Raw genomic sequence first — 13,623 nt, forward strand, 5'->3', positions numbered from 1 at the left:
TGTATCATTTTGCATTTCCAGCAGCAAAGATTAGAGTTTCTTTTGTTTTTCATTCTCACTGGCATTTCATCCTCACCAGCTTTTCAGTTTTTAAATTTGGCCATTCTAACAGACTTTAATGGTATCTAATTGTTTCAATCTGCAATTCCCTAAAGACAAATGATGTTGAGCATCTTTTTATGTATTTATTTGCTGTCTCTACATCTTCTTTATTGAGGTATCTGTTCAGATCTTTTGCTCATTTTTTAATTGGGTTGTTCACTTTCTTATTGTTGAATTTTAAGTGTTTTTTGTGTATTTTGGATACTAGTCCTTTATCAGACAAGTGTTTTGTAAAGATTTTCTCCCAGTTTGTGACTTACCTTTTAACTCCCTTTACTGTCTTTCCCAGAACACAAGTTTAAAGTCAATTTTATCAATGTTTTTCCTCCACGCTATTTGAGTTGTATCTAAAACTCATCGCCAAATTCAAGGTCACTAGATTCCTCCTATGTTATCTTCTAGAAGTCTTATAAGTTATGCATTTTACATTTATGTGTATGATCCATTTTAAGTTAATTTTTGTGACAGGTATAAGATCTATGTTTAGATTCCACAGGACTCTCTTAGTTGAAAGGCTTCAAAGATTTATCAACATGTTATTATCAGTGATCATCACCTTCTCTGGGACAGTCTAAGAGCCCTGGCTGGAGAGGAGACAGAGTCAAGACTAACTTCTCCAATGCTGCCAACTTCTATAAACAGCATACTACATTGTCTAAATTAGCAAATGTGTAGCATATATAATTTATAAAAGCCTCATGGGCCGGTCGCGGTGGCTCACGCCTGTAATCCCAGCATTTTGGGAGGCCGAGGCGGGTGGATCACCTGAGGTCAGGAGATTGAGACCATCCTGGCTAACACAGTGAAACCCCATCTCTACTAAAAAATACAAAAAATTAGCAGGGCACCTACAGGTGGTGGGCACCTGTAATCCCAGCGACTCAGGAGGCTGAGGTAGGAGAATCACTTGAACCTGGGAGGCAGAGGTTGCAGTGAACAGAGATTGCACCACTGCACTCCAGTCAAGGTGACAGTGCAAGACTCTGTCTAAAAAAAAAAAAAAAAAGCCTCATGATTTTAATAGAATTTCTGATGGCCTTTTAAAACAATTTCTTAACATAAATTAAAAGTCCAATACATTTTTTCTGAGTAATCTTAAATAGAAATAAAATCAGTTTGTAACTATTAGGGATAATGAGAGATTTAATGTGTGTGTGTGTGTGTGTGTTTATTCTCATTCTATGACAGTTGTATATCTTGGGAATTCTTTTTTTATTTTTTAAAATTTTTTTAAGAGACAGAGTTTTACTCTGTTGCCCAGGCTGGAATGCAGTGGGACCATCATGGCCCACCATAACCTCCAACTCCTGGGCTCAAGTGATCCTCCCATCTCAGCCTCTGGAGTAGCTAAGACTAAAGGCATGCACCAACAAACCCAGTTGATCTTAATTTTTTTTGTGGCCAGGCATGGTGGCTCATGCCTTGTAATCCCAGCACTTTAGGAGGCTGAGGCGGGCAGATCTCAAGGTCAGGAGCTCAAGACCAGCCTGACCAACATGGTGAAACCCCGTCTCTACTAAAAATACACAAATTAGCCAGGTGTGGTGGCGTGTGCCTGTAATCCCAGCTACTCAGGAGGCTGAGGCAAGAGGATTGCTTGGGCCTGAGAGGCAGAGGTTGCAGTGAGCCAAGATCGTACCACTGCACTCCCAGCCTGGGCGACAGAGTGAGACTCGGTCTTAAGAAAAAAAAAATGTAGCCGGGCGTGGTGGCTCAAGCCTGTAATCCCAGCACTTTGGGAGGCCGAGACGGGAGGATCACAAGGTCAGGAGATCGAGACCAGCCTGGCTAACACGGTGAAACCCCGTCTCTACTAAAAAAATACAAAAAACTAGCTGGGCGAGGTGGCGGGCGCCTGTAGTCCCAGCTACTCGGGAGGCTGAGGCAGGAGAATGGCGTGAACCCAGGAGGCGGAGCTTGCAGTGAGCTGAGATCCGGCCACTGCACTCCAGCGCGGGCAACAGAGCAAGACTCCGTCTCAAAAAAAAAAAAAAAAAAAAAAGAAAAAAAAGAAAAAAAAGAAAAAAAAAATGCTTTTCGTAAAGACAGGATCTCACTCTGTCGCCCAGGCTGGCCTTGAACTCCTGGCCTCATTAAATCCTCATACCTTGGCCTCCCAAAGTGCGGGTGTGAGCCACCACACCAGGCCCCCTGGGAATTCTTTGACTTAGATAAGAAGGCAGATGATGAAATATATTAATCTTAATATTTTATATAGTTCATTTTTTACTGAAAGAATTTTAATCTGGGTAACATAAAAGATAAAGTTAGTAGTCTTGTCACTTTTTGAGCAAAAATATATACCCAAAACTTAAAAAACAGTTCCCGCTAGAGTATATCAGGATGGTTTTGCTCTAGGCAGCATAGTATAGTGATTAACATCATGTTAGAGATTCTAAAGCCACACCTGGGTTTGAATCCTAGCTCTACTGTTTACCAGTTTTGTAACCTTAGGCAATTAATTACTTCACTGTTCTAAGTCTCAGTTTCCCCTTTTTTTTTTAAACTATAATATGTAATATTTGAGTGTCGTCCTTGTGCAGGAACCAAGCTAATCTTTTCTGTATCATTTTTAGTATATGTGCTGCTAAAGCGAGCGCCCCATTTGTTTTTGTTTCGTTTTGTTGTTTGAGACAGGATCTTGTTCTGTTACCCAGCTGGAATGCAGTAGCATGATCATAGCTCACTGCAGCCTCAAACTCTGGGGCTCAAGCAATCCTCCTGCCCAGCCTCCTGAGTAGCTGGGACTGCAGGCATGCACCACCATGCACAGCTAATTTTTAAAAATTTTTTGTAGAGATAGAGGTTTCACTATATTGCCTGGGCTAGTCTTGAACTCCTGGGCTCAAGCGATCCTCCTACCTCAGCCTCCTAAATGCTGGGATTACAGGTGCGAGCCACTGCACTCAGTCAAAACTATATGTTTTAATAAAATATAAAGCTATAGTGGGAAGGTCCAAAAATATCACAGGTAATACAATTTCCCAGATCATTTACAATAACACTAAAAAAAAAAAAGTTAAAATTTGGGTATAAATCTAACAAAACATGCACAGGATCTTTGTGCTAAAAACTACAAAATACTGATTATTTTATTTTATTTTATTTTATTTTATTTTATTTCATTTTATTTTATTTGAGACAGGGTCTTGCTCTGTCACCAAGGCTAAAGTGCAGTGGCACAATCATGGCTTACTATACCCTTGACCTCTCAGACTCAATGTGGCACAATCATGGCTTACTATATACCCTTGACCTCCCAGACTCAATGTGGCACAATCATGGCTTACTATACCCTTGACCTCCTAGACTCAATCAATCACCTCGCCTCAGCCTCCCCAGTAGCTGGGACTACAGGCACGCACCACCACGGCAGGCGAATTTTTCTATTTTTTGTAGAGATGAGGTTGTAGAGATGAGGTCTCACTATGTTGCTGAGGCTGGTCTCGAACTCCTGTGCTCAAGTGATCCTCCCACCTCAACCTCTCAAAGTGCTGGGATTACAGGCATGAGTCACTGTGTCTGACCAAAAAAAGGTTTTAACGACCTAAATAACTGGAGAGATGCGGCATGCTCATGGATTCGGAGGCTTTACAGAGCAAAGACGTCAATTCTCTCAAAATTGATCTGCAGTTGGTTTAATGCAATTCCTATAAAAATTCTAACAGATTTTTATATATGAACAAACTGATTCTAAAATTTATATGGAAAGGCAAAGGAACTAGAATAGCTAAAAGAATTTTGAAAAAAAAGAATAAAATAAGGGTAATCACATTAGCTTTTTAAAGACTTACTATAGACACATAGATCAATAGAACAAAAAAGAGTAAAAAATAAACTCACATTTGTACAGATAACTAATTTTTGACAAAGGTATAAAAGCAATTTAATGAAGCAAGGATAGTCTTTTTAACAAGTGGTGATGGCACAACTAGTCTCCTGTAGGAGACAAAATGGACCTTGATCTAAACCTCACAATTTATGCCAAAATTAACAAACTTCAAATGCATAATTTTATCAAATGTTGAACGATAAGACTCTTAGGGAAAAAACAAGAGAAATTCTGTGTGACCTAAATTTAGGGAAAATGTTCTTAGATATGACACCAAAAGTACCACCCAAAAAGAAAAAGTTAATAAATTAGACTTCATCATAATTAAAACTTTTCCTCTGTGAAAGATATTAAGAAAATGAGAAAAGAAGCCACAGATTGGGAGAAAATATTTGCAAATCACATATATTTGACAAAGAATTTATATCTAGAATAAATAAGAAATCCCTAACCTCAACTGTAAATAAGTAAGAAGTCCAATTAAAAAGTGGACAGTCAACAATGCAATCCCATTTACAATAGTCATACCCCCCCTCCCACCAAAAAATAAAAATAAAACAAACAAAATCATGACATCTAAGCAAGGAGGGGAAATGTCTCTACAAGAACCACAAAACACTTGCAAATGGGCAAAAGACATGAACAGACACTTCTCAAAAGAAGACATACAAGTGGCAAATAAACATGAAGAAATGCTCCACATCACTAATCATCAGAGAAATGCAAATCAAAATCACAATGAGATGCCATCTCACATCAGTCAGATGCCAGAATGGCTATTATTAAAAAGTCAAAAAACAACAGATGTTGGAAAGGCTGTGGAGAAAAGGGAACACTTACACACTGTTGGTGAGAATGCAAATTAGCTTAGCCACTATGAAGAGCAGTTTGAAGATTTCTCAAAGAACTTAAAACAGAACTACCATTCGACCCAGGAATCCCATTACTGTGTATCTATCCAAAAGAAAACAAATAGTTCTATCAAAAAGACATATGCACTCACATGTTCATTGCAGCACTATTCACAGTAGCAAAGACATGAAATCAACCTAGATGCCCATCAAATGTGGCCTGGGTAAAGAAAATCTGGTACATATACACCAGTCATAAAAAAAGAACAAAATCATGTCCCTTGCAGCAACATGGGTGCAGCTGGAGGCCATTATCCTAAGTGAATTAATGCAAGAACAGAAAGCCAAATACCACATATTCTCACTTATAAGTGGGAGCTAAACATGGGGTACTCATGAACATAAAGATGGCAACAATAGAAACTAAAGACTTCTGTAGGGGGCGGTGAGGTAACTGTTGAAAAACTATTGGGTTTCAAAAGGTCACATACTAGATGATTCCACTTATATAACATTCTCAAAGTAACAAAAGTATGGTGATGGAGAACAGATCAGTGGTTGCCAGGGGTTAGGATTGGGGTGTGACTATAAATGGCTAGCACATGGGAGTTTCTTCTGGAGTTCTATACCCCAAATGTGATAATGATCATATGAATTTATATATGTGATAAAATCCTGTAGAACTACATACAACTCCCGTTTTTTTTTAAAGGATTGTATGTAATAACTGGTGAAATCTTGTGAGGCTGAGGCAGGTGAATCACTTGAGGCTGGGAGTTCAAGACCAGCCTGACCAACATGGTGAAACCCCATCTCTACTAAAAGAAAAAAATACAAAAATTAGCCATAGCCAGGAGTAGTGATGTATGCCTGTGATCCCAGCTACTCAGATGGCTGAGGAAGGAGAATCACTTGGACCTGGGAGGCGAGTGTGCAGTCCTGGGAGGCGAGGGTGCAGTGAGCTAAGATCACGCCACTGCACTCCAACCTGTGTAACAGAGTGAGGCTCCATCTCAAAAAACAAACAAACAAACACCTGGTGAAATCCAAATAAGGTCAGTAGTTTAGTTAATAAATAGTATTGTACCAATGTCAGTTTTCTGATTTTGATAATTATACTGTGGTTATATAAGATGTCATTGGGGGAAGCTGGGTGAAGAGTACATCTGAACTCTTTGTACTATTTTTGCAACTTCTACATGAGTCTAAAAAATTTCAAAATTAAACTTTAAAAATTCCTGTTATGTTATTATGCAGAACATCTTAATTCTCAACCTACACTCCAGATTATTTTTAAAAAGGAGCACCAATTGTTCTAATAAAAAAAAAAAAAAGATGGCCGGGCGCGGTGGCTCAAGCCTGTAATCCCAGCACTTTGGGAGGCCGAGACGGGCGGATCATGAGGTCAGGAGATCGAGACTATCCTGGCTAACACGGTGAAACCCCATCTCTACTAAAAAATACAAAAAACTAGCCGGGCGAAGTGGCGGGCGCCTGTGGTCCCAGCATCTCGGGAGGCTGAGGCAGGAGAATGGCGTAAACCCGGGAGGCGGAGCTTGCAGTGAGCTGAGATCCAGCCACTGCACTCCAGCCTGGGCGACAGAGCCAGACTCAGTCTCAAAAAAATAAAAAATAAATAAAAAAAAATAATAAATAAAAAAAAAAGAAACCAAATCATTGTATGTTTCATGTCTCTCTATATATAGAAGTAGTAGAAGCTTTACGTTTTTTCTTTAATTTCAAGCAGATAAAATTGAGAAACTCTTCCCTTTGCAGAACATACCAGTAGTGCTGGGTTTATTTATTTTTTTATCACAACAATATTTCAAAAGAAAATGATAATAATTTATTCTAGTCTGTGCTGGTTAGATTCTACCTGGAATATTGCTCTCAATTCTAGGTATCATACTTTAGAACAGTTAATTCAGAAGCAAGTGACCAGGATAGTGAAGAAATTTGAAACTATATTTTCTGAGGATCAAATAGAGGAACTAGGTTATGTCTACGCTAGAGAAGAAAAAATACTGAAGTTCTAATACTGTCTTTAAGTCTATGAAAGGTTACCATGTGGAAGACAACAGATTTATTTGGAATACTCTAAGGTGTAAGAATTAGGATCAATAGTCCTACAGAGAAAAAGACTTTCAAGCAAGATAAGCAGACACTAAAAAACAGTGCTTACCAAAGAGGAAATGAGCTACCTTGGAACACAGTGCCTATTACAGAAACAATAAAAGCACTGGCAATAACGTTCTTTCAGGACTTCTGATTTAAAATAGCAGACTGCACACATGCATTTATCTCAGAAACCTCCTGAAATGTGAAATTAAAATAACAGAAAGACATGGAAGAAACGATAGTGGACAAAAAAGATTAACAAATATTTGAAAGCAAGAAAGGGAATGAAGGAGTAGCAACCTTAACATACCAGAACAGAGAAAGCTGAATCCAAACTGTCCAATGGGGGGATGACACCAATAATCTAGCTGGTTCTCATCAGAGAACTCCAGGAATCTAAGGAACTGGAGATACTAGCTATCTCAGACAGCAGGTATAAGGAGAAGTGTTGGAAACATTGCAGCAATTCATTGAAATTATATAGAAGAAATACCTAAGATACTCTTCTTCTAAATTCCCATGCAACCAAAGGCACCTCCCTCACATGGCAGGAAAGAAAATGTTTATTTTCTGATTAATTGAAACAGAATAGCCTTATATTCAAAGATGCAAGGTATATAGTGAGGGACTGAAGTAAACCACCTTACTGAAATTAAGAATACTATGTGAAAAATTACATATAAACAGCTGTATTCCCTTACTCAGTTCCCAAAATGCTGGCTAAAAGAGAAGAGACTAAAAGCTTTAAGATAATATAAGTCTGTGGTGGTCACGCCTGTAATCCTAGCGCTTTGGGAGGCCGAGGCGGGTGGATCACGAGGTCAGGAGATTAAGACCATCCTGGCTAACACGGTGCAACGCCGTCTCTACTAAAAATACAAAAAATTAGCCGGACATGGTGGCACACGCCTGTAATCCCAGCTAATTGGGAGGCTGTGGCAGGAGAATCACTTGAACCCAAGAGGTGGAGGTTGCAGTTGAGCCGAGATTGCACCACTGCACTCCAGCCTGGGTGACAAGAGTGAGACTCCATCTCAAAAAAAAAAAAAAAAAAAAAGATAAAGTTAGTCACATACAGGTCAGGTGCGGTGACTCACACCTGTAATCCCTGCCCTTTGGGAGGCCAAGGCGGGTAGATCACCTGAGGGTAAGAGTTTGAGACCAGCATGGACAACATGGTGAAACCCTGTCTCTACTAAAAATACAAAAATTAGCCAGGCATGGTGGCACGCATCTATAGTCCTAACTACTTGGGAGGCTGAGGCAGGAGTATTGCTTGAACCCAGAGGCAGAGGTTGCAGCGAGCCAAGATTGTGCCACTGCACTCCAGCCTGGGCGACAGAGCAAGACTCTGTCTCAAAAAATAATAATGATAAATAAAGTAAACCACATACAAATAGGATCAGGAATCAGAATGCTATCATCTTTCTCAATAATAGCAGTGAAGGCTGGGCGCAGTGGCTCACGCCTGCAATTCCAGCACTTTGGGAGGCTGAGGTGGGCAGATCACGAGGTGAGGAGATTGAGACCATCCTGGCTAACACGGTGAAACTCCGTTTCTACTAAAAATACAAAAATTAGCCGGGTGTGGTGGTGGGCACCTGTAGTGCCAGCTACTCAGGTGGCTGAGGCAGGAGAATGGCGTGAACCCAGGAGGCGGAGCTTGCAGTGAACAGAGACTGCGCCACTGCACTATAGCCTGGGTGACAGAGCAAGACTCCATCTCAAATAACAATAATAATAATAATACTAACAGTGAAAGCTGAGGGACAATAGCCTAATGCCTTTGAAATTCTGTGGGAAAACAATTTTCTAACATAATTTTTTTGCTTGTTTATTTTTTGTTTTTTTAGACAGTGTCTTGCTCTGATTTCCAGGCTAGAGTGCAGTGGTTCAATCAGAGTTCACTGCAGCCTCAAACTCCTGGGCTCAAGTGATCCTCCTGCCTTAGCCTCCCAAGTAGCTAGGACTATAGGCATGGGCCACCATGCCTGGCTAATTTTTCTTTTTAGAGACAGGGTCTTACTATGTTGACCAGGCAGTCCTCAAACTCCTGGGCCTTAAGCAATTCCCCTGCCTTGGCCTCCCAAGGTACTGGGATTATAGGTATGACCCACCAGGCTTGGCCTTTAACCTGAAATTCTGTACCCAACTAGACTAACAATCAAGTGGAGGAGTGGAATAAAGATATTTCAGGTTAACAAAACCTGAAAAAAATTAACTTCCATGAATCTTATTTGTTTTTTTAAGAGAACTAATCCTGCTTTCTAACCATGAATATTTTATAAGAAGACTAGTAAAGGATGTCCACCAGCAAAATGAGAAAAGAAACCCAGAAAGAAATGAAAACCAGAAAACTGAGGCTTTAATGAAAAAGAAGCATCAGGAACCACAAGGATCATGGTAGAGCTCCTGAATGTCAGCTATACATAAGGTCTAGAGTGCATACAGTCTGGATTGGAACAGGTAGATGCAAAGTTCCAAGATGAAAGCCTTATAAAAAAAGATTATCCAAGATGTTTAACTATACTGATAGTGGTTTTTATGTTTCTACTGCAGAGTTCAGAAAACAAAGGACAATAGATACATAGAAAACTAAACAAATGGAAAACAGTAAATTATTAACTCCAGGAAAAACAAAAGGTTATACAAGAAAGAAAATGTAAACATGGGCCAGGCACAGTGGCTCATGCCTGTAATCCCAGCTACACAGGAGACTGAGGCAGGAGAATCACTTGAACCCAGGAGGTAGAGGTTGCAGTGAGCTGAGATCGCACCATTGCACTCCAGCCTGGGCAACTAGAGTGAAACTCCATCTCAAGAAAAAAAAAAAAAAGAAAGGAAAGAAAAGAAAATGTAAACACAGTATATAGTGGCTCAGTTGTAAACAATATATGCATAATTCAAACAATGTAAACATTATTTTGCCTAAAGTTATGGTATGATTATACTGGGAGTTAGTGAGGAAAAGTAAGTGGTAGCAGGAGTTGTATAAGACTGTTAAATCTTTATCTTCTAAAATAAAAAACAGAGTTACTGTCTATAATTTAAAAAACAACAAACAGCAAATGAAATATATTTTAGAGACAGGTAAATCCCAGAAGAAACAAAGAATTAAAAATAGGCCAGACACAGTGGCTCATGCCTGTAATCCCAGCACTTTGGGAGGCCAAGGCAGGAGGATCACCAGAGGTCAGGAGGTTGAGACCAGCCTGACTAACACGGAGAAACCCTGTCTCTATTAAAAATACAAAATTAGCTGGGCATAGTGGCGCATGCCTGTAATCTCAGCTACTAGGGAGGCTGAGACAGGAGAATCGCTTGAACCCAGGAGGCAGAGGTTGCAGTGAGGCAAGATCGTGGCATTGCACTCCAGCCTGGGCAACAAGAGTGAAATTCTGTCTCAAAAAGACAAACAAACAAACAAAAGAATTAAAAACAGTTGCTTCCTGTGCTGTTGCGGTCCCAATGTAAAAAAAGAGAAAAGAGAAGAAGAGAGAGAAAAAGAAAGAAAAGAAAATTAAAATAGTTGTAATGAAGAAGAAAAGTAAGAGACTGTTCTTAGTATATGCTTTACAGTACACTATTTCACTTAAAAAAATTATATACATATTACATTGAATAAAAATAAATATTATTATTATTGTTATTATTATTTGAGACTGAGACTCTATTGCCCAGGCTGGAGTATAGTGGCGTGATCTCAGCTCACTGCAACTTCTGCCTCCCAGGTTCAAGTAATTCTTCTGCCTTAGCCTCCTGAGTAGCTGAGATTACAGGCACCCACCACCATACCTGGCTAATTTTTGTATTTTTAGAAGACACGGGGTTTCACCATGTTGGCCAAGCTGGTCTTGAACTCCTGACCTCGAGTGATCTGCCCGCCTTCCCAAAGTGCTGGGACTACAGACATGAGCCACAGCACCCGGCCAATTATTTTTAAAACTTACAGGTTCTCATGTCCCATTCCTAGACCCACTGTAACAGAATATCTGAATAGACCTACATATTTGAATGGCTTAAAAGATTATAACCAGGTAGTTAAGTTGGATAAAACACTGGGGTGAGATCACAGACTTCGGCCGGGTGTAGTGGCTCATGCTTGTAATCCCAGCACTTGGTATGGTGGCTCATGCGTGTAATCCCAGCACTTTGGGAGGCTGAGGCAGGTGGATCACCTAAGGTCAGGAGTTCGAGAGCAGGCTGGCCAACATAGTGAAACCCCATCTCTACTAAAAATACTAAAATTAGCTGTGCATGGTGGCAGGTGCCTATAATCCCAGCTACTTGGGAGGCTGCAGCAGGAGAATCGCTTGAACCCAGGAGGCGGAGACTGCAGTGAGCCAAGATCGTGACATTGCATTCCAGCCTGGGTGACAGAGCAAGACTCTGTCTCAAAAAAAAAAAAAAAAAAAAAATCACGGACTTAAAGCTGAATGCAGGCTTTTCTATATTCCACTGACTCAAAAATGTACCCTCAACCCTAGGCAGCAGATCTAAATAAGCATGCAACTCATTACAAAGAAGACCGAGAAAGAGAGTTTAAATGGGTCAGCATGATCCATCATTCCTATAAGTAAAGCTCCTTAAAAGTATATAAAACCCACACAGATAAATTAGTAACAAAACTTTTGTACATCACGCCTGTAACCCCAGCACTCTGGGAGGCTAAGGAGGGCGGATCACAAGGTCAGGGGATTGAGAACATCCTGGCTAACACGGTGAAACTCCGTCTCTACTAAAAATACAAAAAAAAAAAAAAATTAGCCAGGCGTGGTGGCACGCACCTGTAGTCCCAGCTACTCAGGAGGCTGAGGCAGAAGAATCACTTGAATCTGGGAGGCAGAGGTTGCAGTGAGCTGAGATCGTGGCACTGCACTCTAGCCTGGGCGACAGAGCCAGGTTCCATCTAAAAAAAATAAAAAATAAAAAAAATCTTTGTACATTAAAAATAGTAAGTTACATTGACATGTTAAACTAATTTATTGCTATCTAAAATGATATAAGCAACAATTTTATTGTATAATTTGATTAAATGTACAGTTAATGTACCTCTTCCTTCAATATAGTTTATCTTTGAAGTTCTGCTGAATTTTAGTTGCCATAACAACTTGAATAAACCCTTTATTGGTGGAGATATCTGAAGCTATTTATAAATGCAACAGCTGTATCTGTCCAGCTAAATTTCTTTCATAATATAAGACATCAAAGCAGTTTTTTTTTTTTTTTTTTTTGAGATGGAGTCTGTCTCTATTGCCCAGGCTGCCAGGCTGGAATGCAATGGCGCCATCTTGGCTTACTGCAACCTCCGCCTCCTAGGTTCAAGCAATTCTCCCTGCCTCAGCCTCCCAAGTAGCTGGCATTACAGATGCCCGCTGCCCACCACCACGCCCAGCTAATTTTTGTATTTTTAGTAGACAATGGGGTTTCGCCATGTTGGCCAGGCTGATCTGGAACTTCTGACCTCAGGTGATCCGCCTGACTCAGCCTCCCAAAGGTGCTGGGATTACAGGCATGAGCCACTGTGCCTGGCATAAAAGCAGTTTTCATTTGCTCTGAATAAATTTAAGAAAAATATCATGAACCATTAAAACTAAAACTATAATTTCTACATTTATATCTAAAATATTAAAATGTAGTAAAACTATATAGAATAAGGTAGAGAATGGGGCTGGGTGTGGTGGCTCATGCCTGTAATCCCGTCAGTTTGGGAGGCCATGGTGGGTGGATCACTTGAGGTCAGGAGTTTGAGATCAGCCTGGCCAACATGGTGAAACCACGTCTCTACTAAAAATACAAAAATTAACCAGGCATGGTGGTAGGTGCCTGTAATCGCAGCTACTTGGGAGGCTGAGGCTGGAGAATCAGGTTGAGGCTGGGCTTGAACCCAGGAGGTGGAAGTTGCAGTGAGCTGAGATCGTACCATTGCACCACAGCCGGGGCAACAAAGTGAGACTGTTTCCAAACAACAACAACAACAACAAAAACAAAAACAGAGAATAAAAAAATACATTTTCATTTCATTGTTTCCTGAAAAAAAAAACCAGCAATATTAACACAAAGCTTTCTAAACTGTTAAGTTTTTTCAGAATTGAAAAATGCTTAGATATTTTATTCAGAAGTTTTTGTCTGTTTTTAACTTTTTGTAGAGACAGTCTCACTAATATTGTCCAGGCTGGTCTCGAACTCCTGGGCTCAAAGGATCCTCCTGTCTCAGCCTTCCAAAGTGTTGGAATTACAGGTATGAGCCACTGCACTCAGCCAGATATTTCATTCTATTTATTTGTGTGTGTGTGTATGTGTGTGTGTATGTCTGTGTGTGTGTGAATCGATAGGTCAAGCCTTCATTTTTTTTTTATTTTAGTTTTACATAAGTTATTGGGGTACAGGTGGTATTTGGTTATATGAGTAAGTTCTTTAGTGGTGATTTGGGAGATTTTGATGCACTCATCACCCAAGCAGTATACACTGCACCATATTTGTAGTCTTCTATCCCTCGCCCCACTCCCACTATTCCCCACAAGTCCCCAAAGTCCATTGTATCAGTCTTATGCCTTTGCATCAGCCAGATATTTTAAATCAATTGCTTCTCTCCACAGTAACACAATGCAAGATAAAACACAAAGAAGCAGGCTGGGTGCAGTGGCTCACATCTGTAATCCTAGCACTCTGGGAGGCCAAGGCGGATGGATCACGGGGTCAGGAGACCGAGACCATCCT

At 40.2% G+C, this 13,623-nt stretch overlaps 1 protein-coding gene and 1 pseudogene across 1 annotated transcript in view; both read right to left on the bottom strand.

Annotated features, from left to right (window-relative positions):
- The window catches only part of LOC101021942 (protein phosphatase 1E), a 228,908-nt gene that overhangs the window by 145,560 nt on the left and 69,725 nt on the right, over positions 1-13,623 (bottom strand). The gene's annotated exons all lie outside the window — the stretch shown is intronic.
- LOC116271102 lies at positions 2,605-2,702 on the bottom strand (annotated as a pseudogene).

This window comes from Papio anubis, chromosome 17 (assembly GCF_008728515.1).
Source record: "Papio anubis isolate 15944 chromosome 17, Panubis1.0, whole genome shotgun sequence".
Lineage (NCBI taxonomy): Eukaryota > Metazoa > Chordata > Mammalia > Primates > Cercopithecidae > Papio > Papio anubis.